Source organism: Psammomys obesus, unplaced genomic scaffold, assembly GCF_907164565.1.
Source record: "Psammomys obesus unplaced genomic scaffold, mPsaObe1.curated_primary_1811, whole genome shotgun sequence".
Lineage (NCBI taxonomy): Eukaryota > Metazoa > Chordata > Mammalia > Rodentia > Muridae > Psammomys > Psammomys obesus.
This window is the reverse complement of record NW_026596117.1, coordinates 20523238-20550543: the sequence shown is the minus strand read 5'-3', so window position 1 is coordinate 20550543 and position 27306 is coordinate 20523238. Positions and strand designations below refer to the sequence as shown.

At 43.9% G+C, this 27306-nt stretch overlaps 1 protein-coding gene across 1 annotated transcript in view; it reads right to left on the bottom strand.

The window, feature by feature from the left end:
• Nucleotides 1-27306, bottom strand: part of Rbm47 (RNA binding motif protein 47) — a 133806-nt gene that overhangs the window by 93850 nt on the left and 12650 nt on the right. The window contains exon 4 of the mRNA XM_055629387.1: nt 22460-22520. The gene's annotated coding sequence lies outside the window, so the exon portion shown is untranslated. The remainder of the gene's footprint in view (nt 1-22459; nt 22521-27306) is intronic.

Sequence of the window (27306 nt, the reverse complement as noted above, 5' to 3'; positions counted from 1 at the left end):
CTCTCTCACCTTCCATCAGGTGAAAGAAACATCAGAGTACTCAGAGCCAGTGATGTGAGTTCCCCATGCCTCAGTTCCCTCCGCATCCCACCCGATCAGGCTTTGACAGTTTATAAAGTGCTGAACAAGAGGCCTGGTGGTGGGTGGTGAACGCCTTTGATCTGAGTGCTTTGGAGGCTGAGGCAGGCCTATCCCTGTGAAAGCCAGTCTAATCTACACACAGAGTTACCAGCCAAGGCTACCAATGAGACCCCATCTCAACACTCAGAGAATGCTTAACAAAATGTTGTAGAGTAGGCGCTTAAAACATAACAGCTAAAAACAGTCCTAAATCACACGGGCTTGGTGGTACAGACTTGCAAATCCCAGCACTTCAGAGGCTAAAGCAGGAGGATGGCTGAGAGTCTGAGGCTAGCCTGGACTTCAGAGATCCTAACTCAAAATTTAAAAGGTGGGGGGTGAGGCACCCTACATTAGCTGTAAAAGCCACTAGTTGCGATTGTTTATGTAGGTAAAATTCTGTGCATAACTTGTTAAAAGAATGTGCCTTCAGGGAGACCTGGCTTGTGTGACTTCAAACACCTGAGGGAAATCCATCCCCCCTCTCTGAAGTCTGTACACACCAGAGCACCCCCACTCCCATGCATAACCCACACCTACAAGCAGCTCTGGCGGAGACCTGCTCAGCATTCATCTTGGACTAGCAGCTCTGCTGGGAAATGGACTTTGGGGTAATTATTAGCCAACAGAGCATGCAACATTTTTTCCCATACTGATCATCCCCATACCAAAAAATCGTACTCAAAATCCAATATCTCATTAGCTGAACCCAGAAATGCGCTTAGGAGATTCGCAAATTCTAAGTCAGTCTAACCTCAAACATGGCAATGTCACTCACTGACTTCTGACCAACAGATATTTCTACTGAACTTAATTTAGTTAACAAAGTCCACATGACTCCTAAATTTATTTCCTACTACTTTAAACAAGCTAAGGATGGCTCAGCAGGTAAAGGCACTTGCCTCCTAGTCTGACAACCTGAATTCCTGGGACCCAGATGATGGAGAGAACTAAACATTGCCCTCTGATTTCTACATGTGTGCCATGGCACCTCCACACATGTATATGTACATATATACACATACACACTAAATACCTACATACGTACAAACTTACATACGTCCATACACACTCGTAAATTTAATTTAGAATCCAAATTGGGGCAGACTTTCTCTGCCCTAATCTTTTTCTCCCCACAATGTTCGTGATCCAAGTTACTATTACATTATTTTTGTTGTAAAAGATAATGATGTCAAACAAGCGACATTTGCTTCCCCATTTGGAAACTATACTCTATTTCTCCTGGTTTCTAGGCTCTGAAAATTCCTCAGAACACAAGGATAACCTTGTAGCTACCAGATCAGGACTACCAGGCACAGAGATGGGTTGGACAATCAGGAGGGATGCTTAAGAGGAGGCCCACTGGCCATCACCACAGCGGGCAGCAGGCTCTGGAGAGCAACAGGCGAGATCCTCTCGCTTGTCAGTTAAGTGTGGGCCACCCTCACTGGCATTCTCTGGCAAGGACATTGTCCCCTCTTGCCCCTGTCCATATCTCCCACAGCATGGCAAAACAAGTGTGACTCATCAGGACAGCCCTCATGAGTCTTGACAAAGCACTTCCATGTTAGGCATGGCTCAAGGTTCTCTTCTGGGTGACAGTAGCGTGGCTACAGCTATTTTTGTTAGGTTCTTTTTCCTTTTAAGATTTAGTTTTATTTATGTGTATGGGGCTAGGCGTGTGTGCATATGTGTTCCAGTGCTGTTGGTCACCAGAAGACTAGCATCAAATTCGCAGGAACCGCAGTCACAAGCAGGTCACGAGCAGTTATGAGCCACTTGAAGTGTGTACTGGGAACCAAACCCTGGTCTTCTGTTAGAGCTCCGAGTGTTCCTAACCACCTAGCAATTTCTGCAGACCCTTTGCTGGGTTCCTAGCGGTACTTTTCATCCCTTCCTTGGGGTGCCTGACTGGCCCAAGAAATATTTTATTTAGCCCTTATCAATTATCCTGCTTCATTGTTCATCTGTCTCCTACCGAGAGCATAACACAGTGCTTATGTGCCAATGTGTGAGGCTCTGGGTTCATTTCCCAGCACTGCAGAGAGTGAGGGAAAGTAAGGTAAAAAGGGGAGGTGCGGGAACAGAGAGAACGAATATCCTGAAACAGTCGGTTCTCACACCCAACCTCCCAAAATAACTATGAGCAACTGTTGCTGGGAATTGAGGGGAGTAACGCCTTAGATGAAGGTTGTTTCTCCAGAGGTTTTAGAACAAATAACTAATGAGCACCAAACACCTGCGACACTCCCAGGTAGGAGGTAGTGGGTGTTGGGCAAACAGGAATTCACACTGTTGGAAAGCTCTGAGAGCATTCAGTGGGCCCATGTGCAAACCAGGGAGCTGGCCGTAGTACATCGGACCCCGGAGGAGGAAAAGAAGCAACAACAGATACCGAAACTCTGATGCCTAGGCTGGGCTCTTTTCACTGCACTCTCTCTCTCTCTCCACCACAAACACCTTAGTTGAGGCTCTTCAGGTAGGCCTTCAATAGCCTCCTAAGAGTCGCGTCCCCAGCTAGAGTCCTTGTTGCCAGAGGAATTGTTCCCAGACTGAGATCTGGTGTGTCACTCACTAGTAGTAAAGCACAGTGTGACCTGTCCTGTCTGACCCTTCCAGCCGTCTCAGGTCAACTTGGCCTTAATTCCTACCATCGTGCCATGACCCCACTCTCCTTAAACACATTCTTCTGGCTTCAAGTCCTTCCAGGCGACTACACTGGGGCCTCTGTTGAGCTCAGTTGAGCTTCTTCAACTGCGCCCTACTCATAGCACTGAGTCATTCATCAAAATAGTTCAGTTGTGGCATCCTTTCCAGCCTTCTCACCTGCCTGGCAGAGTCCCCGGCTTCCTTCCTGCCGATGCCCACCCTGTCCTGCACTCACTTCTATCAGGGCACCTGTGACACTGGAATGCCTTGATCCTAAACTGTCTCCTGCTTGGCAAGCTCCTGGAAGGCAGGGATTTTATTATTTTTCTTTGCATTCTTAATACCTATCGGAGATCCTCCTGGCCCACAACAGACGTTTCCCACATACGCTGCCAAATAAAACTTTGTAAACTACGTAGACTATGCCGAGTTCAGAGGTAAAAGCAAATTCAGGATTGTAGGCTACTGGTGGAATAGAGACAAAGCACGACAAAGGAGATTAAAGCAAGGTAAATTCAGGTCATCAGGCTTTCACCACAAGAGGAACATGCACTAGTGATTTTTTAAAGATATTTTTTTTCTTAAGATGTATGAATCTATGGGGGATGGGGAGAGTATGCCATGTGAATACAGGTGCAACAGGAGGCCAGAAAGAAGAGGTGACCACTCCACAGGAGTTGGAGTTACAGGCAATTGTTAGCTACCTGACATGGCTGTGGGGATCAGAACTCCCGTCCTCTCTAAGAGCAGCAGACATTCTCAAACAGCTGAGCAATCTCTCCCGCCCGGACTTACAAGTACTTTCAATACTAAAGACAAAATGCAAATGAACAGCTCTGCGAGCACCAGCAGAAGATGGCTTTTGAGAACACCACTGAGTACTTACCATGCCAAGACTGTCAACAGCAGATTTAGGGAGATGGCTCAGTGGTAGAGTACTCTGCCTAAGACGCACGAGGCCCTGGATTCAACCCCCAGGACTATATAAACAAACTGCAATGACAAAACCCAACATCATCTGGAACAGCAATCATAAAAAACCAAGAGATGATTCTTGTGGGCCGGGCATTTTACATATATCATACCCTTTAGTCTTCATTCAAAGGTTATAAACTCCACTTGTGGTGCCACTTCTTTTCTTTCTTTTTCACATTTTTTTTTATGTGTATGAGTGTTTCATCTGCATGTATGTAATGTGTCTAGTGCCCACAGAATCTAGGAGAAAGCATCAGATTCCCTGATACTGGAGTTACCGACAGTTGTGACCCGCTAGGTGGGTGCTGAGAATCGAACCTGGGTCCTTTAGAAGAGCAGCCAGCGCTCTTAGCTAATGAGCCATCTCTTTAGCCCCTGCTGTGCCATTTCACAGGCAAGAAAACTAAAGCTTAACAAGTTTAAAAACTTGGTCCAAGGTCAAATATGGAAATCAGAAAGCCTGGCATTTAAGCACAGATGTGCGTGATTCTAATCCTAGCTTTTAAAACGTAATTACGGGGTGTTAATAACATAAAATACATCACAGATTTTGTTTGCTTGTTTGTTTTGTTTCCTAAGACAAGGCCTCACCATGCGGCTCTCTCACGTATGTCGTTCCGGGCTGTTCCTGGAACTCACTGTGTAGGCTAGGCTGGCCTAGAATTCACGGAGATTCGTCGGCCTCCAGATGTGAGCCACCCCCCAGCCCTTTGCTTCGACTTTTAAATTGAAATAGATATAAATTTAAAATGGTCCAGTCACTGTACCCCCACTGCAGCATTCAGTAGTTGCAATGCTTCGTGGCTATTGTCCTGGACAGTACAGTTACAGCCCATGGCTTTTTGGGTTCATTTTTCTCTTACAGGCTAAAAATAGAAGGATCTGAAAGCCGAGTGGAACATCAGGTAGTAATGTGAAGGGCCTGTTCCCTACGTGCTGAGATTAATGGTCTGCATTCACTCTTTCCATTAAAGTTGCTCAACCTGAAGTTGAAGATTAGCCGGGCAAACGAGTGTGGGAGACAGTCTTAAGCCATTGATTCGCTGCTCTAGCAGATTTCACTTGAGGGTCACTAGAAGAACACCTAGTCCACGTGACTGGCTACTTAAAGGTTTTTATCCCAACAAATCTTTGTTTGCAAAATCATAAAAACTAAGAGGATTAGGCGTTTCCATGTTAGTTAAACTAGGAAAAGTAGAGTTTCTCCTGTTTACTTTAAAACTTAGCTGTATACAACAGGGGTAGTTGGTAATGGAATGGAATTCACGTACCAGATTAAAAAAAAAAAAAAAAGAAGAGGGATCAGATCAAGTTCCCCCATGCTCCATTTCAGAGCACCAGAACAAGGATGTAATCGCCAGGAGCCATGAGTTTCATTGCACAAGGTAGAAAGTAACACAATTACTCCATATTCATTTCTAATTGCTTCATTAGACTCTAATAAACCGATCTGTAAAGGCCTGTGTAAAGGAACGGTCTCTGCATCCCCCTGCCTGTGATTACCTTGCCTCACGTGGCAGTCATGCTCAACCAGAGAAACCACAACGGTGCTCCTTTTCAGGTCCAAACTCGCCTCAGCACCCACACACCACATCAAAACCGAAGAAAACTCAGGCACCGCACCGCACCACACCGCCACAAGACTGAGGCATTTCAGCATGAGATCACACAAAATCATTGACTACACGCGCTGACAGCTGAGATCCAAACAGGTTATCATTCCAGCGTGACACCAGGAGGGCAGACGCCTGTTTGTTGCCCGTGTCCAAAACCCAATATAACACCCAGAAAACAGCGACCGCTCTGTAGCGTGCTTTCAGTGAGTAAACAAATTCTAAAGAGAAGAATCAGAGTAGGTATTCTTTTGTGGGGTGGAGGGGGACAGCAAGGTGGCCTTCTTTCCTTTCTTCTCGTACCACTAGAGCCCTGTGCTAAATGTCCAAGAGAGATAACTTCTACAAATTTAGTATGTTTAAGAGGTTTGGTGTAAAAAACACCAGAGAATCAGCCACACATACACACACACACACATTTATATCTTTATCCACATATAGATACACACATGTATATATGTATACTATATACACGTGTGTATGTATATATGTACATACAATGTACCATGTAGATGTATATATGTGCATATACACACATAGGGATACAAAGGAGCATTATTCTACTCAAGAACAAATTTTTTTTTCCATTTTCAAAAAAAATAGATGATACTGGTTGTCATGTTAAGTGAAATAAGCCAGACTCAAAAGTCCAAAATATGACATTCTTTCTGTCACATTCAGATTCCAGATTTAAAAGAAAAGACATGTAAATAAAAGAAGGAGTCTCTGGAAAGGAACCAAAGAGAGACACACTATATACCTATATGATAATATCATGACAAAACCCATTATTACACAGTCAGTATACACTAAAAAGGACCCCATTAAGCTGTGCAGTACTATAACTTCCCAAAAGACTGATGTGCTGACACTGGTGTTAAATGCTCTGACAAGACACTCCTCAAGCTAGAGAGAATTCTGGAAGGTGAGCCTTTGACTAGTAAACACAACCCTCCTGCAATTTGGGGTTCCCCTGGGTGTGGCATCAGGCTTCCTGGAACACACTGCAGGGTGCTCCTAGGCAATGAGGGGAGGGGTAACGGGAACCTCCTTTACCTGGAGGGGAGGGAGACAGACTGAGAAGAGAAACTCAGAACAAGCAAAGCTGAAGAGAGCTCATCCCCTTCACCGATCTCCAGCTCCCATCGCTTTCAGTGCTGCCTGGTCATTCCTCCTGTGGCACCATTCCAAGGGCAGGCAGGTGGTGAGCAGTGCCCCTGGGGGAGTCATCAAAGCAGACTCAAGACTCAAGTAGAAACAAGGGTAGCTGCTAGCAGGCCAGGAGCTGCCCTGGTGACTCTCCACTCCACACTTTTAGGGCAGATGCTGGCATGACGAGGTACACAGGGGATTTGGGTGGATGTGTGCAAACGAGAGGCATGTATTCCAGATAGCATCAGCCATGATTTGTTTGTTTGTTTGTTTGCTTGTTTTTCCGAGACAGGGTTTCTCTGTGTAGCCTTGACTGTCTTGGACTCGCTTTGTAAACCAGGCTGGCCTTGACCTCACAGATAGCCACCTGCCTTTGCCTCCCCAGTGTTGGGATTACAGGTGTGCACCACCATAATGTTGGGCAGACCACATGACTTCCTTGGAGCTTGGTCTTCTTCATCATTAAAATGGGTAAACCAAGCCAGGCAGTGGTGGCACACACCTTTGATCCCAGCACTCAGCAGGCAGATCTCTGAATTCGAGGCCAGCTTGGTCTACAGAGTGAGTTCCACAATAGCCAGGGCTACACAGAGAAAACTTGTCTGACATCCTCAACACACACAAAGCCCCACTCTATCACGAGGCTAGCTATGGCCCCAGCTCCAAGATGAGACTTGGGAATTTCTGCTTTGCCAACAGCTACCAACCTAAATATTTAAATGTATGTTACACACTAACAACCCTCACAGGAGGAGTTCACCAGTAGAGGCAGTGAGAAGGGGCTTCCCTGAGAAGAGGGAGAAGACCCAGAGGCTAGGATTGGCAAGTCTGTGCAGTATTTTTGAGGAGACCTTCACTATTCATGGGAAGGGCAGAGACAGGGCAGGAGACACTAACTCTGAGACTGAGATTGGGGTCACAGACAGGACCTCAAGGAGGAACTATGGGGTCAGCTCTGGTGTGTAACATCAAGAAGGAGACTAGAAGGCCCCAACCCCTCTCAACCTTCCCCATGGCCCCAAGCACTCACCTATTTAATAAACATTTAGTCTATACTTTCTGACAGGCATAAGACACTAGAGAGGGAGAAGAGAGAATGACAGACAGAAAGACGGAGTGAAAGAAGACACTAGAAATATGAAGTCAAAGGACATGGACTCTTCCTTCCCTCCCAGGCATGTCTTATGGTTTATCTTAACTTGATTCCAACAAGGGGTAGGGTGGAGCCTTTTCTACTCCTTCAGACTTAAGGGTCTTCTTAACAAAGAGTCCGATTCGACCCAGGATGTCCCCCAACTCAGAGTGCAGCTGAGGATAGCCTCGAACCCCTGAGTCTCCTTCCTGCCTTAGGCCCCCAATTGCCAACAATATACCAATGCCCATGCTTTCAGCGCTTTCCACAAGCCTCTGAGGCTTGGGTTTTTTCTCTACATAATGAGTGAGACGCCCTGTGTGAGATGCCCCCTCGTTAGACCAGACATGCAGCCTCTGACTATCTACATTGTTCTACTTTCCTAAACCTCACTTTGCCTGCTCAGCTCCAGGGGCCTGGCTGGGCTCTCTCAATGGGGAATGAGGCTGATACCAGCCTCACTGAATTCCCACCTCTTCCGTCTCCCACTTCCCAGGTCTCCTAGGCCCAATCGGAGAACCTGAAACTCCAAGGAGTAAACACACAGCTTACACAAGGTCATAAGGTGTACCGGAGAGTGGCCAAAGAGGCTTGCCAAGTAAGAGGCAGGATCTCAGCTATCGGTATGTTTCAAGACAGCCTACTATAGAAAGTGAAAACCCATCTCAATAATAATAGTAACAATAATAATAACAGCAATAATAATAAGATAATATAATATGATAATTGTAATTCTATTATAAATAATATATTATTATTTAATTATATCAAATATTATATTAAATACTTAATGTTATAGTAAATAATACATAACTGTTTAATGTAATATAAAGATCATAAATATAATATATTATAGTGAAATAATATTATAATATGTTATAAAATATTGTATATTTATAATGTATAATATATAAATATTATATTTATATACATTTATATATTTATATAATATAAATAATAATTTAATGTTTAATATTTAATATGCTAATTTATATCATCAACATCATCATCATTATTGGCATCACACACCAGTAATTCCAGCACTTGGGAGATAGCAGCAGGATGATTAGGAGTTCTCAGTCAACCTCAACCGAATACCCAACCTTTCTCAAAAAGTTAAATAACTAAACAACAACAACAAAAATCAATGAAGTAAAACCAGGTATGGTACAGGACTATAATCCCAGCACTTGAGAAGCTGAAGCAGGATTGAGGGCTTGAGACCAGAAGGGCTATATTCAAAGACTACTCTGTTCCCAAGATCACAGGGAGAAGATGGCTTGAGGTATCACTCAGGTACTAGCCATTCCATAACATGGATGAACTTGGAGACATGATGATAGGTTAAAATGGACAGGTGCAAAGCGAAAGGATGGGTCAGCAGATAAAGGTTATTGCCTCCAAGCATCCCCCAGGACCCACATGGCAGAAGTAGAGAGCCAAGTCTCACAGGCTGTCCTCTGAGCTCACATGCACTATTGTATGCACCGCAAACCCAATAAGTAAATGTTATTTTAAGGGTCAGGCACACAGGGTCATATATTCTAAAAATAGGAAATGTCCAGTGAAGGCAGAGAGATTATGAGTGATTTCCAGAAGCTAGAGAATGGTGAAAAAGGAATGATGGAAAAAGGAATGAATTTTTTTTTTTAAGCTTGGGTATAGAGGTATCTTTGGAAGTGATAAAAATGTGTTAGCACACTGGGTAACACCTTTGATCCCAGTACTAGAGAGGCAGAGGCAGGTGGATCTCTGTTAGTTCAAGGCCAGCCTGGTCTACAAAGAGAGTTCCTGGACAGCCAGGGCTACACAGAGAAACCCTGTCTCAAAAAACAGTGTTAGCACTACTGGCCTTCTCAATGGCTCAGTGAGTAAAAGCACCTGCCACCAATGCTCACAGCCCAAGTTCAAGCCTGGAGATCCACTGGGTGGAAGGAGAGAATCAGCTCCCATGAGTTGTCCATGCATCATGGCAGCACCCAGGCGCCAACCACCACTACCACACACACGGGAAGAGATAAACGAGATGTTGTTTTGTGCTAGAACTAAATGGAAGTGTCGGCTGCACATCCTCGTTGATGCACTAAATGTTACAGAAGTGTAAACTTCAAAATGTTAGTTTTGAGCCCACACAATGGCTCAGTAGGTAAAGACACTGGCCACCCCTGATGACTTAACCTTAATCTCTGGGACCCACATGGCAGAAGAAGAGGAAAGATTGCTGCATATTCACACATTGTCCTATGACCACAGTGTGTGCACATACATGCAGAGAATAAATAAATAAATTAAAACCTAATTTTATATTCTATGAATTTCACTTGAACTTTTTCCTTTTCTTCTTCTTCCTTCTTGTCTCGATATGCAGACCAGGCTGACATCAACCCAGAGATCTGCCTGCCTCTTGCCTCTGACACTAGAGTGCTGGGATTAAGGGCATGTGCCACCATGCCTGGCTTCACTTGAACTTTAAAAAGCTACAGCCCCTCGGAGAGATAAGAAAATCAAGAGGGGTGCCTACGGTAGAAAGACATATGGTCAAACCGGGATGATACAGGGAAAATTAGCATGCCCTTTGGCAAGGATAGCTGGCAAACTTTCAAAGTGGTCTACATTTAAAAGAAGATGGAAGAAAGGAGAGACAGGGAGAGAGAGAAGGAGGGAGGAAGATGAGAATCAAGAATAGCATGATAATATATGAACAATTTCAGTCACCTTGGGACTTGGCTCTCTACTTCGACCATGTGTGTCCTGCGGATCAAACTCAGTCTGTCACCTTTGACAAGTGGTGGGTCCTTCTGGGACACCAAGCTTTCCAAAGGATGGACAGGGGAATGCTCGTTTCAGGGGAGGCCCAAGACACGCACTGTGAAAAATACTCACAGGGGAGAGAGCTCACAGTATGCAGAGGCTGGGAGGACTCTGCTTGAGTAACTTTGTGCAAAAACTCAATCTCCAGAAGCTATGTATGGTCATCTTGGATGCCTAGGAGTGCTCCGCTATGAGAGTACCAGAGTGAGCCGCTTCTCAAAACACGTTTCATATCTCAGGAGAAGAGCCCAAACAAAATGCAAGTGCTTAAGATGCTTGCTGTTCTTTCAAAGGACCTGGGTGGAGATTCCAATATCCACTCGGTGGCTCACAACCACCTGTAACTCTAGTTCCAGAGGCTCTGACACCCTCTTCTAGCCTCTATAGCATACACACACACACATACACACAAATAATAAAATTAATCTCAACACTCAGGAAGCAGTTGAATCTCTGTGAGTTTGAGGCCAGCCTAGTCTACATAGTGAGACATTGTTTTGAAAGAAAGAAGAAAAATGAAAGAAAGAAAGAAAGAAAGAAAGAAAGAAAGAAAGAAAGAAAGAAAGAAAGGAAGGAAGGAAGGAAGGAAGGAAGAAAGAAAGGAAGGAAAGAAGGAAAGCTAGGAGGTGTGGTGGCCTGTTCCCAGCATTTGGAAAGCAGAGCAGGTGGATCTCTGAGTTCAAGGACAGCCTGGTCTACAGAGCAAGTTCCAGGACAGAAAGGGCTACACGGAAAAACCCTGACTCAAAAAAACCCCAAACAAAAAAACAATAAAAAACAAGCAAACAAGAGAAAGTAAGAATGAATGAAAAAAGGAAAGAAAGCAAGAGACCATATACCTACTTATTAATAGGTACTTCTACCATTTCTCAATTCAGAATGCTTGACCTGTGATTAAAAGACTCAAATTGTTAAGGTGTTTGTTTGTTTGTTTGTTTTTCCTTATTATTCTTAGCTATTCCCTAAGCTACACTGTAAACTTTATGTAGGGACTCTACCAAAGGTAGCTCTGATATCAACTGCTTTGGCAGCATCCTTCAGAACACTAACTTGTTTTCCTCTCATCCACGCTACCTATGACAACCACCTCTAAGTCATTCCTGGATAATGAACTCTACATTATAACACTTGGACATGTCTGCTTGTTTCACCTTTCTTAGACAGGTGGCTTTAGAAAATTAACACTTTCTAATCAAGTTTCCTATTGACAAAAGTCAACCTTGTCAATCCAAATCACAGATAGGTGCCAGTTCACCCAAGCCATTTGGAGTGAGTAGAGGACCATGCTGGCAAAGATACCCAGAAATTAAGAGCCCTTGGCAGGTCACTGCTAGGGATAATGTGAAGTGGCATAGTCACTTCAAAAAATGGCATGGAAACATTTCAAAAAATAGAAAAGAATTACCACTAAGAGCCAGCAGAAGCAGAGCCTCAGAGAGGCAAGTGTTAGCACCATTCACAGGCCTGTGACAACAGGTCAAAGGCAGAAACAACAACCATCCGTGGGTGGCTGGCTGGAGATGCAAAATGCGGTCTTCACACGTGGTACAATATTGTTCTGCCTCAAGATAAATAAAGTTAGAACATGTGCCATCCGAAGGAACTTTGAGGGTATTAGACAAAGTGAAATAAGCCAGTCACAAAAAGACAAATGATAAACTGACCTTGGTGGATCAAACCTATAATCCTAGCACTCAAGAAACCTTGGGCAAACGGATCTTAAAGCAAAGCCAACCTGAGCTAGACAACCAGACAAGAGAAAAGAACTAGAGAGTGAAAGAGATAAACCAACAAACATGACTTCCCTTGGTAGATACCAGAGTTATCAAATACAAAAACTAGAGGGGCGCTCGCCAAGGGCAATGGAGAGGGTTTAATGGGCTTCACGCTGGGGAAAAGAGTGTCCTGGGGATGGGCAGTGGTGACGGTGAAGGGGTTTGTTACTGCTGACTATTACTCTTAAAAATGGCAGCGGGGACAGTGAGAGAGACTGGTGTGCAAAGGCATCTGCCGCTAAATCTGCTGTCCTAAATTCAGTCCCGGAACCCACGTGGTAGAGGCAGATTACCAACTTCATCAGTACCTTCTGATTTCCTAAGTGCGCAACACTTGCCCACAGAAATAAAAGTACAGAAGCGTGCATAATTAATGTAAACACTAAAAGTGGCTGAAGAGCTGGGCCTCTAGCTCAGCGCTAGAGCACTTGCCGGGCATGAGGGAGACCCTGGGTTCTAAAGAACTGGGAAGAGAAGCAGATAAAACATTAAGGTGGTAGATTTTGTTGTTGCTGCTGCTCTCATTATGTGTATTCTACCACAATAGAAAAATCTTTTTCAAGAGAACCATCTTTCCTTTTGGGTCAAAAATTCAGAAATTCAAGGACAACCTGCGCCAGACAAAAATCCCACTAGCCAGGTCTGGAGGCTGGTGAAGGGCATCTTTAATCTCAGCTACTCTAAAAGCTGAGGCAGGAGGATCACAGGCAGGACCACTGCCTGGGTGTGGGAGTTTGAATGAAACTGTCTCCAGTAGGGTCAGGTGTCTGAACAATGGGTTCCAGTTGGTGGCACTGTTTGAGAAATGGTGTGGCCTTGCTGGAGGGGGAGGAGCTTTGGGAGGTCATAGCCTGCCCTTCCTTTCAGTTCACTCCACCTCATGTTTGAGGTTGAAGAACATGACCTTTCATCTTTCTGGAATGCCTCTCCCGCCATGATGGATTCTCCCTCTTAAACTGTAAGCCGATAAAACAAACAAAAAAACCGTTCCTTTTAGAAGTTGCCTTAGTTGCAGTGATTTATCACAGCAACAGAAAAGTAAATAGTACTCTGAGCTACAGAAGAAGGTCAGGGACAAACTGGGCAACTTGGTAAGGCCGGGTCTCAAAACAAAACATGAAAAGACATTTGGCTCAGTGGCAGATCATTTACCTAGGATGCACAAGCCATCCTCCTCCTGCTACTACGGCGCACCCAGATCACACTATTCTGCAGGTCTGGGATGCTGGGATGGGAACTTGAAAGTTTAGGACTAGCCAGGTGTAATTTTGATGCAGGGGTTCGGGTTTCACACTGAGACCTTTCTGTTCCTTCGTGTGTACACCCACATAGCATTTTCAACCCTAGCTGCTCCCCAGCCTAGTGTCAAAGAAAACAATCTGGGCTACGCTTTATAACGAAAACATCAAATAACTTTTCACTCTAGGGTCGAGCTTTACAAAGGAAAAGTATCAAACAGTACCTGAGTCGGGGAAGGCCAGGTAGAAGCTTCACAAGCGCCTGCGCGGTTATCTAAGGGCATCCCTGACAGTCCAAGGAAAGGGCTTGGGAAATCGTTCTCCTCCTCCCCACTTCCGCTCACTTCGGATGTGACAGTTTCTACTGTGGCCTCTTTCTTCCACTGTGTGAAACTCCGCAGCACAAAAGAGAACACCTTCTGCTAGAGCTTGGGCTACTTCTCTGGATTTGGAAGTGACAAACGCTGAAGCACAAAGGGATTCTTTCTGACTGTTTCGTAAGACATCTTTTGTAATGAGATAGCAAATCTGCCTGAAGGCACACCGGACCAGGGCAGCAGAAGTCAAGGCCCCTGTAACCCGGCAGTGTTGCAGAACTGAGGCCAGAGCTCAGCAGGGAAGGGGAAGGCTGTCCATACTTGGGTACACAGACACTTGGTGCGTAAACGCCTAGCCGAGACAGACCTCAAACCCTTCGCCATTCCTTATCACCTTTGTAGGTGGTCAGCCAGCCGTTTTCTGCTCTCTGATTTCCATGTACTGGCTGATGCACCTCTGCTTTGGTGCCTCTGCTCTGGCTATCCGGGACCTAGAACATTCCCGCCGTGCACTTCATTGTACTTTAAATCCCTGCTGCTTCCTTTCCATCTCCTTCAGAGTAGCCTTCAGGTTGCCTCCCCCTTTACCTCCATCCTAATACCCTTTCTCTCTAACATTTATCACTCTTTATCCTTGGGTTTTCATCTTGAAGCATCTCCCATTTCTGTGTTCACAGGCTTCTGTCACTTACAAATGCTCAGAGGTTAAAGACCAAGAATTATTGTGTGACTAATCTTTGTATTGTCCCTCTTTTTTTTTTTTTTTTTTTTTTTGGCAGGAACCTCGATGGTCCACGCAAAAGCCATTGCCCTTTTCTTTGCTAGCAAAAGACCAAGGTCTCACCGCTCACAGATGTACAGCCTGGCTCCAGAGCCCATGAGACCCCGGGGCTTATCGCTATGCATGCTTCAGTTAGCCTTGGATGGTGAAATCATCATAACCACAGCTGCAGAATTCTCATTTGGGAAAGCAGAAAAGTCACAGCTAAGAAATACAGAGAAGAGATTACTTTGAGTTTGTGTTCTTAGTCACTTGCAAAAGAAACTGAAATTGCATCGTTCCTGCAGACTGTTGTTTGTTTGTTTGTGTGTTTTGATCTGTTGGCTTTTTTGGAGACAGCCTCACTATGTGGCTCCAGCTGTTCTAGAACTCACTGTGTAGAAGATCTGGCCTCCAACTCACAGGGATCCTCCTGCCTCTGCCTCCCAAGTGCTGGGATTATTAGGCCCAGCTCCTGAAATTTACATTCAAAAGCTTCTTTGCTCAGTTACTCTACCCTGCTCTTTCTGCAGCCAGTGTGGACGCCGTCTCTGCCTGCAACAAGCTGGAAGCCCAGGAGACAGAAGTCCAGGCAAGCACCAGGGAACACCGTGTGACTGGGGGGAGCAGAGGATGGGAGACACAGGTGAAGACCTGCTAAACGGAGCAGTCTCAAGAAGGGTAGGTAACTGTCCTTGGAGCCATTCTTTTGCTGCAGGACAGATGAAGTTTGCTGACTTCCAGAGGAGAGGGTGGGAAGATAGAGAGCAAGAGGAAAGAAAAGAGGTGGAAGAGTGGCAAGATTAGTGATCTGGGGATGGATGCTGAGAGGGGAAAAATCAGTGACCCCCTCATCTCCTGAGATGGAAGAAAAGGACTGGAGAAACCATGGCACTTTTTTTTTTTTTTAATTCATGGCTTTTAAAAATAAAGCTGTTGTCCATTTGAGCCTCCTCCTGCCCCAGACATAGTAGCACCTATCCCCTAACCTGATTACTGCTGCTTCTGTATGTGTCCATGTGCTAACAAGGGGTTTGTCACACATGGCTTGGGCTTTCTTGAGCCGTACTGTTTCTATCAGAACTACTCAGATCTGCTAGGTTTTGCAAAGAACTTGATTCCTCATGGGATAAAAATTATTTTAAAACACTGAAATATGAATTTCATATGATTCTTTTTAAGTCACAAAAGATTGTTCTTTTGACCTACTTTTCCAACTTTTAAGAATGAAAAGGTTGGGCCTAGTCATACAGGCCTGCAACCCTGGCTCCTCCAGAGACTGAAAGAGGAGGTGTGCAAGTTCAAAGCTAGCGTGGGCTACAGAGTGAGTTCAAGGCCAACTGTGAAACTTAGTGAGCACTTGCCTCAAAATAAAAAGTAAAAACTAGAGCTGTGGCCGTAGCTCAGTGATAGAACTCACCTACCCTGTTCACAGCCCTATCCTTAGTATCACAAGAAAAGAGAGAGAGAGAGAGAGAGAGAGAGAGAGAGAGAGAGAGGCAGAGGCCTATGATCATGTGGGGGTACAAATGCTATGTAGTTCAAGCAAAAAGGCAGGCATGGGGATCACAGTCGTCACAGGTAGGGGAGTGACTACTCCAGAGGCAGTTCCAAAGGCTTTAATGTTTTCTCTGGTGCTTTAGTCCCCACACTGATTGGAGACAGAGCTGTTTGCTGTTATAGTTGCAGTTAACAGTAAGTCCAAAACAGTCCAAAGGAACAGTAAGAGTAAATCAAAATTCTAAAAGTTGGAGATGGTGGTACATGATCGTAATCAGCTGAAGCCAGCCATTGCTGTACGAAATGAGGCTAGCCTTTGCTAAACAGCAAAACTCTGTCTTAGAAAGCAAAAGCTGGCCTGAAGAGATAGCTCTTCCTGAGGAGCGAGTTCAATTCCCAGCACCCACATCAGGCAGCTACGAAAGGTCTCATTCCAAGGGATCTGACAACTTCTTCGTGAACTTCACTCACATACATAACTACCACCCCACAAACACATATGTTCATAAACAAAAATATTTTTAATTTAAAATAACAAAAAGTTAAATATTAAAATCTTAGTATTTGAAGGTAGCTAAAATGAGTGAACCAAGTTCAGAACATTTTGGACAGGAGCCTGTCACAGAGGGCCTCTGAAAGACTCTACCCAGCAGGTAGATGTTGAAACTCATAGTCAAACTTTGAGCAGAGTGCAGGGAATCTTATGAAGGAAGGGAAAGATAGAAAGACCTGGAGGGGACAGTAGAGAAACCGAACCAGGAAATCTGGGTTGGAGACTGATACTCCAACCAAGGACCATGCGTGGAGATAACCTAGAACCCTCCACAGATGTAGCCCATGGCAGCTCAGCATCCAAGTGGGTTCCCTAGTAAGGGGAACAGGGACTGTCTCTGACATGAACTCAGTGGCTGGCTCTTTGATCACCCCCTCCCAGGGGAAACAGCTTTGCCAGGCAACAGAGGAAGCCAATGCAGCCAGTCCTGATGAGACCTGATAAACTAGGGTCAGATGGAAGGGGAGGAGGACCTCCCTTACCAGTGAACTTGGAGAGGGGCAAGGAAGGAGATGAGAGAGGGAGGGTGGGACTGGTAGGGAATGAAGGAAGGAGCTATAGTTGGGATACAAAGTGAATAAACTGTAATTAATATAAAAATTTGAATTTAAATTTAAAAAAAATGACTTAGTTAAAAAAAAAAAAAAACTCAAATAAGCAAAGCAACCATGCCTGCTCAGGAAAAGCTCTTAGTTCAGATCTTGAATCAGCATATTATCACAAAAAATTTTCCTCAGTATCTCTAGTAGTAAGGAACAAGCTGGCCAGTAAAAGGGAATGTATTCCCATCTCCCGTCCAAAGATGTCGATTTTCCCTCAACACACAACAACTCTTGCTTTCTAAAACAGCACTTTGGGGGTCAGTGGAGATCCCAAAGCCCAGCTGAACTCCACAAAATAGATTTTAGGGCAGAGCACTCCATGGAGTCCCCAACACTTTCTGAAAATTCTTTAGTGTATTATTGCATAGCACAGTAGTGTGACAAGGATCAAGAGATTAGGAATAATTAACTCCTTCAGCTGACACAGCTAGAGGGTTGCCACTGAATTCTGCCTCTGCTTCTAACGAGAGGCAAAGCATGCCTATGGGAGATTTACTGACCAAAATCATTCTTGAAAATGCTACGGTAAAGATCAAGGCCATCATGAGTGGTGACTCAAGCCTGAAAGGCCAGCGCTAGGGAGGGAGAGGTAAGATTTGTACAAGTTCAAGGATAGGCTGTCCTACATAGCAAGTTCCAAGTTAGCCAGGGCTATAGAGTGAGGTCCTATCTATGAGAGACTGAGAACCAGCAAGATGGCTCACGGGGTAACAGTGCTCGTTCCTGAGCCTGATGGCCTGAACTCAATCACGGAGACCCACATGGTGGAAGAAGAAAATCAGTTCCTGAAAGCTGTCCTCCAACCACACACATATGCTGTGGCATGAGCAGGCACACATACACACTAAACAAATAAAGACAATTAATAAGATTTTTATAAGGAAGGGAAGATTAAAGCGCTTTGCAATGATGGATAATTAAAAGGTATATAACAAGCATTTTTCTAATATCATTGATATGGACTATTTTCATTCTATATTTCAAAGCACCCAGCCTTTCTCCCCTTCCTGGGTAGCCTGGGTGACCTGGGACTCACTAGGTAGCCCAAGGCTCACAAAATCCTGCTTCTGTCTCTGGAGCGCTGGAATTAAGGACACACCCTACTCAGCCCTCTCCTCTTATCTGTTTTAGCTACAAAGGCATTAGCACACCTAATGGGAAGAAAAGGCCAGGGTAGGTGCTCCTGTTTATGAGTAGATAGATAGATAGATAGATAGATAGATAGATAGATAGATAGATAAGTAGCCTCTAAGACTGGACCTGTTTGATCTAACTGGATGTTTGTTTTAGGACAAATTGTTTAACTTCTCTGAGTCTATTTGCATTTCTGTAGAATAAAGTCATTAGAACAGCAGCATCAGCTTGCTGTGCCTACAGGTACCAGATCTGGGTACCACTAAAGCTGAAGAGGCTTGTCTTTACTGAATGAAATGTCAGATCAGAAATCCCCCATGGTCCTGTCCAACTACAAAATGTGCCCTCTGACTCCACAGCCATTCGAGAAAGCTGGGGTTTACCCGAAGCTGACAGCAACCCAAAGCACTTCTAAAGACATCTTAATGAACTCGGTAACATTTTATTGTTGTTGTTGTTGGTAAAATAATTCCTAGCTGCAAGCTGGGTGCAGTGGTGCACACCTGTAATTCCAGCACTCAGGAAGGCAGATCTCTGTGAGCTCAAGGCCAGCCTGGTTTACAAAGCAAGTCCTACACAGGCCAAGGCCTCACAGAGAAACCCTGTCTCGAAAAAAACAAATGAAACAAACCATAAACATAATTCTTAGCTGCATGTAAGTACAGTTCTTATCCCTCATCAAAGAGACTTTTCTTTGCAACAGACAGAAACCATTACAAAAAACCACAACCAATCAAAATACAAAGAACAAATGATAGTGGGGTGTCCAGCCCCAGTGCACACCTACAACGCCACTCCTGCACCTAAGGCTTGGGGAACATTGCAAAAGAGGGGGCGGAAAGATTGTAAGAGCCAGAGCAACAGGAAATCGGCTGTGAAATTGTGCCTCCTAGAAATAGCAGGCAAACCTCACCTAAATAAGACCTGAAAACGTCATACTGACGCGGAAGTGGGAAACCTCCTGTCGCCCCATCCCTCCACAAAGAACTACAGACAACTAAGGAACGCTGAGAGCGGAAGGAAGTCTTCTCGAGGAATGTGCCCTTCAATAAGTTATCCAATACCCAGCGATCAGCCTGAAATCATATTTACATACAAGTCACACTAAATGGGCTAAGCAGGTTGTATTTATATATTCGGCATACAACCTACATATGCACACTAACACACATTAATAATAATAACTTAAAAGAGCTGGGGCTAGAGAGATGGCTCAGTGGTTAAGAGCACCGTCTGTTCTTCTAATTCCTGATACCCACATGGCAGCTCACAACTGCCTATAACTTCACTTCCAGGGGATCTGACACCCTCACACAGACATACACACAGGTAAAACACCAATACACATAATAAAAATAAATAAATATATTTTTTTAAGTTTATAAAGAAAGAAAGAAAAAGGAAGGCCATGGTTTTGAGAGGGAGCAAAGGGGTTACATGGGACGGATTAAAGGGAGGAATTGAAAGGGGGGAATCATGTAATTATATTTTAATTTTAAAAAGTAAACAAACATTAAAAGAAAAAAAGATGAGCCCTCATAGCCAAACTTGGTGATGCACTTCTACAGGCCAGCACTCAGGAGGCTGCATTAGGAGTTTAAGGTCATCCTTAGCTGTATAGGCAATTCAGGGCCAGCGTGGGCTACATGAACCCTATAGTGGTTTAAATAAGAATGGCCCCCACGGGCTTCTGTATCTGAATGATATATAATGTGTGGCTTTGTTAAAGTAGGTGTGGCCTGGTAGGAGGAAGTATGTCACTGTGGGTAGGCTTTGAGCTTTCAAAAGCCCAAGCCAAGCCAGTGTCTCTCTCTTGCTGTTGCCTATGGATCTGGATGTAGACCTCTCAGGTACTTCTCCAGCACTGTGTCAGCCATGCTTCCTGCCATGATGATAACAGACTAAACCTCTAAATCTATAAGCCACCCCAATTAAATGTCTTCTTTTATAAGTGTTGCTGCAGTCACGGTGTCTTTTCATAACAATAGAATTAAGACAACAAACCCCCAAGGACTAAGAAAAAACCCTGTCTCAAAAACAAAAACAAAAAACAAAAAAAAAAGTGACCAGAGAGATCACCCAGTAGTTGTAGGCACTTATTTCTCTCCCAGAGGACCTGGGTTAGTTCCTAGCACCCACATCAGACAACCCACAACTTCCTATAACTCTAGATCTGAATCTGTCCTTGGGAATCCAAACATATGGCATATAACACACAAACAGAGGCACACACAGAATAAACAAGGGGGAAAAGGATGTGCCCTCATCTAAAGATGGAGTATTACTGGGTGCCTACTAATAAACCCAGCAATAGGGAGGAGGAGGAGGTAGAGGCAGGAGAATCAGAAGTTAAGAGACCAGCCTAGGCTGTGGTGAGATCCTGTGACAGGTATCTCACTATATCATGCACATGCTTTCTTATCTGCCATATGTCACCTATAAGTATACTAACTACCTCCTAGAAACATTAGGTCCTTGTGGCTTTGTTGTACTCCCGTCTTATGAGCACCAAGATGTAAGCTCTTCTATCTTACACTCGCTGATTGTAACACCAGAGATTCATCCCATACGGTTTCCATCTTTTTTTCTTTTTGCATATACTTCGTTGTCTTGGTTCCTTTCGCTGAACATGATGTTAATGACGTTGGTGGGCAGGAATAAATAAGCTACAAGACTTGCCTCGTCCTATGTTTCTTCTGACTTTTCCGTGGGATGATAAGGACTTTGTTATCGTTCTTTGGTGAACATCTGTGCACATTTCTGCTGTTTGCATCCCTGGGGGCGGAACGTCTTAGTCCTAAGATATATATATCTTCAGGGTTAGTGGGTCTCTTTGTTGGCACCAGGCATCGTAACCAGTGCCTAACTCCAAGGTCTAAGTCCTCCATACACCACCTCTGTACAAACCACCCTCAGCTTTGTTTAAAATGGCATTGATCAACACAGTTATTTCAAAACCTTCCATGTTTGGGAAATACCTTGGTTCATAACATTTATAATCATCTTTAGGGCCTTCCTCTCTGACCCTGATTGATCGTTTACTCCTTCAACAAATAATATCCTCAGCCCCAGATCACTTCATGATCTGCTAGGGATATACTAAACAAGAAAGCCATGTACTTGAGGACATCTCAGACTCAAGCCATCAGAGAGCCTGAGAAGCTTAAGAGAGAAGAATTTACTTAAACTGATTCTATGAAAAAAAGGATAAGAAGAGGGGAGAATAGAATAAAATGCTAAACACACACACACACACACACACACACACACACACACACACACTAGCACAAAGAGCCAAAGAAAAAGGAGAGGTATTTAAGGTAGCTGACACATGGGATATGGAAATGTCAGAGCCAGCTCTGGGTACAGACTAAAGATCCAATCTATCCATGAAAAAAAAAAAAAAAAAAAGACCCCACCCATCCAAAAAAAGGTTATCTATCTACCTATTTATTTGTGATTAGTTACCCAAGATAGACCCTAACTCCCAGACTCAAGCTATCCTCTTCAGCTTCCAGAAAAGCTGGGACTACTTGCATTTGCACTGCACTCAGCTTAAGTAAATACAAGCAAAACAAAAACGACTGATTTGAAGAAAAAGAAAAATAACAGTTTTCTGTGGTGCTAGGGATCAAACCAGGGCCTTACACAAGCTGGGCAAGTACTAGAGGAAATGAGATACATCCCCCAGCCCTTACATCCACACTTAATAATTTTCAATTTTTATTTACTTATTTTATGTGCATAAGTGTTTTACATACATGGATGTCTGTCCACTTTTGTGCTTGTTGCCGGAGGAGGCCAGAGAGGGTGTTAGATGCCCTGGAACCAGAATTACAGATGTGGGTGCTGGAAATGGAACCTGGGTTACTTTGTAAGACAGATGGTGCTCTTAATCACTGAGCCATTTCTCCAGGCCCTGGTAGTTACATTTAAATATATAGACATTTAAATATACATGTATCACAGTTCATAGATATGAATGTAAATATCCCCAACAAGATACATGAGAAAAGCAACTCATATTTAATCAGGTGTTGAGTGCAAATGTTTCACACAAGACTTGGGCCTCTTCAGTACCGAGGGATGAAAACGAAGATGGAATAAGATTCAAATGTAAAAAGTCACCTCTGAGGAACACAGCTCAGCAACAGAGCACTTGACATGCATCAGGTCCTAGGTTCAATACCTGGTAGCAGTAAAAGACAAAACAAAACAAAAAACTGTAAAGTCTGAAAGTCAGTTTTGGAGGAACAAAAAAATAAATAAATAAAGACTGCTTGAACAAGAGAATCTGAACAAACACAATACTTGGTGTGGGGAGGGAACTTGGCATCTAGAATTCATCTCTGACGTTGAATTTTCATAGCTAAATTGGGCGGTGGCCTTTAATCCCAGCACTTGGGAGGCAGAGACAGGTGGATCTCTGAGTTCAAGGCCAGCCTGTTCTACAGAGTGTTCCAGGACAGCCAGAGCTACGAAGAGAAAACTGGCCTCAAACAAACAAACAAAAACCAAAACCAAAACCAAACAAAACTTTGCCTAGCTAACCCCTCCAAGAATGACAGCATCCATATATACCTGGGCCCTACTGGAGACACACACCAGGACTCCATAAGGAGTCTGAGAAATTGCCCTGACCCTAAATGATTTGGCGCACAACACGAAAAAGTCCTGAACAAATGTCTCAGGATCTCAGCACACACTGTTTTCTCATCTATTTGGTCTAAAGGGGCACTGGGAAAATGGCTCAGTCTGTCAGTGCCTGCAACATAAACATAAAGACTTACGTTCAAATCCCCTGGGACATGGCAGACAAAGTGCTAGTGGGAGATGGGCAGATCCCCGGAGCTCGCTGACTGGTCAGACCAACTAAATGTCCAAAAATCTTACCCCTATGTTAAGGATAAGACCCTGTCTCAAAAACAAAGCTGCCATTCCACTCACAAAGGTCAAAATTCAACCTCTTATCTCCATACACACCTATATTATAAACACACGTGCAGACACCCAAATGGATACATATATACATGTACCGCCCTACACACATACACACACACACACACACAAAGTATTTTATACACAGAGTAAAATAAGAGCTCGTAGAGCTGTATTTCATTTCCACCACAAGGAAGGCAAAGCCGAATTCATGATAATTTTCAGAGGAACCCTCATTCGTTCCCCTACCATGCCCATCCCCCAAGCTTTTGGTATCTTGTGTTTGATTATAATTAAAATGTTGTTGTTGTTTTGTTACACTTTTTGTGTTGTGTATGCCTGCACATCTGTGCCATGGTCAAAGGTCACCTTGGGGGAAGTCAGATCTCTCCTATTACATGGATTCCATTCAGGTTTGGTGACAATAGCCTTTTACCCATTCAGCCATTTTACTAGTCACATTTTGGTTTTTGAGATGGGGGTCTCACCACAACCCCTAGCTAGTCTAGAACCATGTGTACAGCAGACTTGTTTCACATTTGCTTCAATCCTTCTGCCTGGGCTGGGCGTATGGCGGAGCTAGCTATCATTAATTGTTTTTTTTTAATGGAAACTAGGTAAGCAGCCAAGAACAAATGTATTTATCTCTCCTTGCCAAATCTACAGGACATCAAATATTGACCAAAAAATGTTTCTTCAAAGGAAAATTACCTGCCTAGCCCACGGAGTCTGTTTCTAGCCATCTTGAATGTTTGCTGTGTTCGTAAAGATGTTGACAATGTAGCTACTCCCGGGCACCCATCCATTCATCTACAGGAGCTCTTCTTCCCAGAAGTTGATAGTATTAAACAAACATGTTTCATTTTACATGATGTTGTCGTCAGCTCTGATAGGGCAACTTGTCTTACCTTACCAAACCTTTAAGCTTCAAGTGTGTTTAAGTCTGAAAAGAGCCTAACCTTTTTTAAAGATTTATTTCTTCATTTAATGTATATGAGTGCTCTTTCTGCATGTATACCTGCACGCCAGATGAGGGCACCAGATCTCATTATAGATGGTTGTGAGCCACCATGTGGTTGCTGGGAATTGAATCAGGACCTCTGGAAGAGCAGTCAGTGCTCTTAACCTCTGAGGCCCCTAACTCATTCTTGAAGCCTATCTCTGTTCAGAAATTTATAAATTCTGGGGGGGGGGGGGGGAGAAAGTGAGGGTAATAGAGGCACACACCTCCAGTCTCAGCAATCATAAGACAATGTTTAAGGCCAGCCTGGTCTACAGGACAGCCAGAGCTATACAGAGAAATTTTGCCTCTGTCTCTCTCTGTCTCTGCCTCCCTGTCTCTGTCTCTCTCTGTGTGTCTGTCTCTGTCTCTCTCTCTCTCACCTGGAAGGTAGGCTCTCACTCTTAGCACTTCTAACAAGGCAGGAGAAATCTTTGCTGGGAGTAGCTGCCAGGCACATATTTAGCAGAATGTCCAGCCTCTACAACTCTCTCTGAGGAAACCTCAGTCCTTATACACTATCGATGTCACTGTATCGCATAGGATTCAGGCTACAGTAACCAATACAAAAGGAATTTTGCAAGATTAGGAAGAAACCAGCTGACCAGGCAGTTCCCTTGCCCCCACCCTCTCCTATCCTGAACTTCCCCCTGGAGACACATGGACAGCCTGTGTTTGGATCATGACAGTAAGACTGGAGGGAGGAAAGTTTTAGAGTGCTGTGATTAGCAGAGCTAGCTAAGAAGGGCTGATCTTGCTCCAAGGGTCAAGTTTTCCCAAGCCTGCCCTGGTTTAGGAGGCGTTACGAGGAGCCTGAGTTCTAGCCAGTATTTACAGTGGGCAAGTTACTCAACTCACTCATGCTTCGTTCCCACGCCTGACATATGGGCATAAAGTGTAAAAGCAACTCACTGAGAACCAGGTAATGCCTGGTATACAACAGGTGCTTAATAAGCGGTAGACATTACATTTTTTCAAGCTTTCTTTTCTTTTTCTCTCTTTTCCTCCCTTCTTTTTCTTTCTTACATACTTTCTTTCTTCCTTCCCTCCCTCCTCACCTTTTTTCCTTCCTTCTTTCCTTCCTTCCCTCCCTTTCTTTCTTTCTTTCTTTCTTTCTTTTCCTTCCTTCCTTCTTTCTTTCTTTCTTTCTTTCTTTCTTTCTTTCTTTCTTTCTTTCTTTTTCTTTCTCTCAGCAGTCTCACTTTGCAACCCAAGCTGGCCTCAAACTTCTATCTTTCTGCCTCAGACTCTTGATCAGATGCTGGCATTACAGTTATGCTTCCTTGAGCCAACCCCCTCACTAACCTCCACAAACCAGCGTTCCTCCGTTACACAGATACAACTTTCTCACCTTTGCATGTGGTTTGTTGTACTCACTGAACCATCTTTCTTACCAAAACACTGTTAAGAACAGATTTTAAATAACCATGAAAACTCCAGCCCCTACCATCTTGGCCAAAAGCAAAACCCACAACCACTTGACCCAATTAAGCAATAATAAACTCAATCACTCCACAGGCTGCACTGGAATTGACACAGAGCTTGCTGCAACCACCCACATTTCTATAGTGGTGATTGCAAAATCACATCCATCCCTGACCTCTCTCCCACCCTCACCCAGCTCTAATAGTTCAGGACATCTTCAAGCATCACTTTATAAAACTGAGTTTTCTAATGCTTCATGTAAAAATATAACCTCTTTATCGAAATAGACTGGGAAACATAGATCTTTTCTTTTCCATTTAGAACAACCGTGGTCTGGCATGGTAGGATGTTGGTAGTATGTACCTGTATTAGGATCTAGGTAGGTAAATCAGGAGGATAGCTTCAGCTATGTAGTAAATTCAAGGCCAGCCTCGACTGCATGAAACCCCACCTTTTAGGAACAGCAACAACGGAACCTGGCACTGTCAGAAGCACACACCAGCCTTTCATACCTGAGCGTGTTGGGCTAGCCTTGGTTTTCACCCAGCACGTGCACATATGTGTAGACCCTTTATAAAGTTAGTAAAGAAAACACAACACAAAAAGAAAAGAAAAGACAACACGTGAGTTTGCATGGCCCAAAGGTACCTCCTATAGGATATCACTGTAAATATGCATGCCTTCAGTTAATTGTAACAAGGGAACTCCCTGCTCCATTCCACAGTATCTTCTTACATCCTTTGAAATGTTGGATGACTGTCTTGGCTTACAAGCATCTATACTTAGCTCTCCCCGATTTTTAAATGGTATTTAATACTGTAAATTAAGTAAAAATACACTAAGTGATACAAAATAATGCGTATGTTGAACTAATAGTATGAACTACAAGTAGAAATATATTTGATATATAAATAAATAGGTTTATCTTACTAGAAATGTTATATTAAGTTTTAGGGAGGGCTGGAGAGATGGCTCGGTGGTAAAAAGCACTGGCTCCTCTTCCTGAGGACCAGGGTTCAATTCCCAGCACCCACATCAGGCAGATCCCAGGAAATCAGACACTTTCTTCTGGTCTCCAAACACACCTTCAGACATGTACATATGCACACACATCTATGTGTAATTAAAAATAAAATATTTTTTAAAGTTTTATAGTTTCTCTTGCTGTGATAAAACACCCTGACAGTAAGCAATTTAGGGGGGAAAGAGGGTTTTGACCTACAACTCCAGGTTAGTCCATCACTGAGGAGAAATCAAGGCAGGAACTAGAAGCAGGTCAAATCACATCCACAAGTAAAGAGCAGCAAAAAATAAATGCTCTCTGCTTGCTCTCTGCTTGCTAGCTCTCAATACACACTGTTTGGGGACTCTGAGTAGCACATCAGCAGGTGGTAGTGGCAGCCATGTGCACTCTGTGAGTTCGAGGACAGCCTGGTCTACAGACCAAGTTCCAAGGCATAAGGCTACACAGAGAAACAAAACAGAACAAAAAGAGCAAACAAACAGAGGGAAAAGAAAAGCAGGGTCCGAAATGGACCAGGTCTTCCTACACCAGTTAGCAAACAAGACAACTCCTCAGTTCTCCTCAGACATGCCCACAGGCCACCCTGAT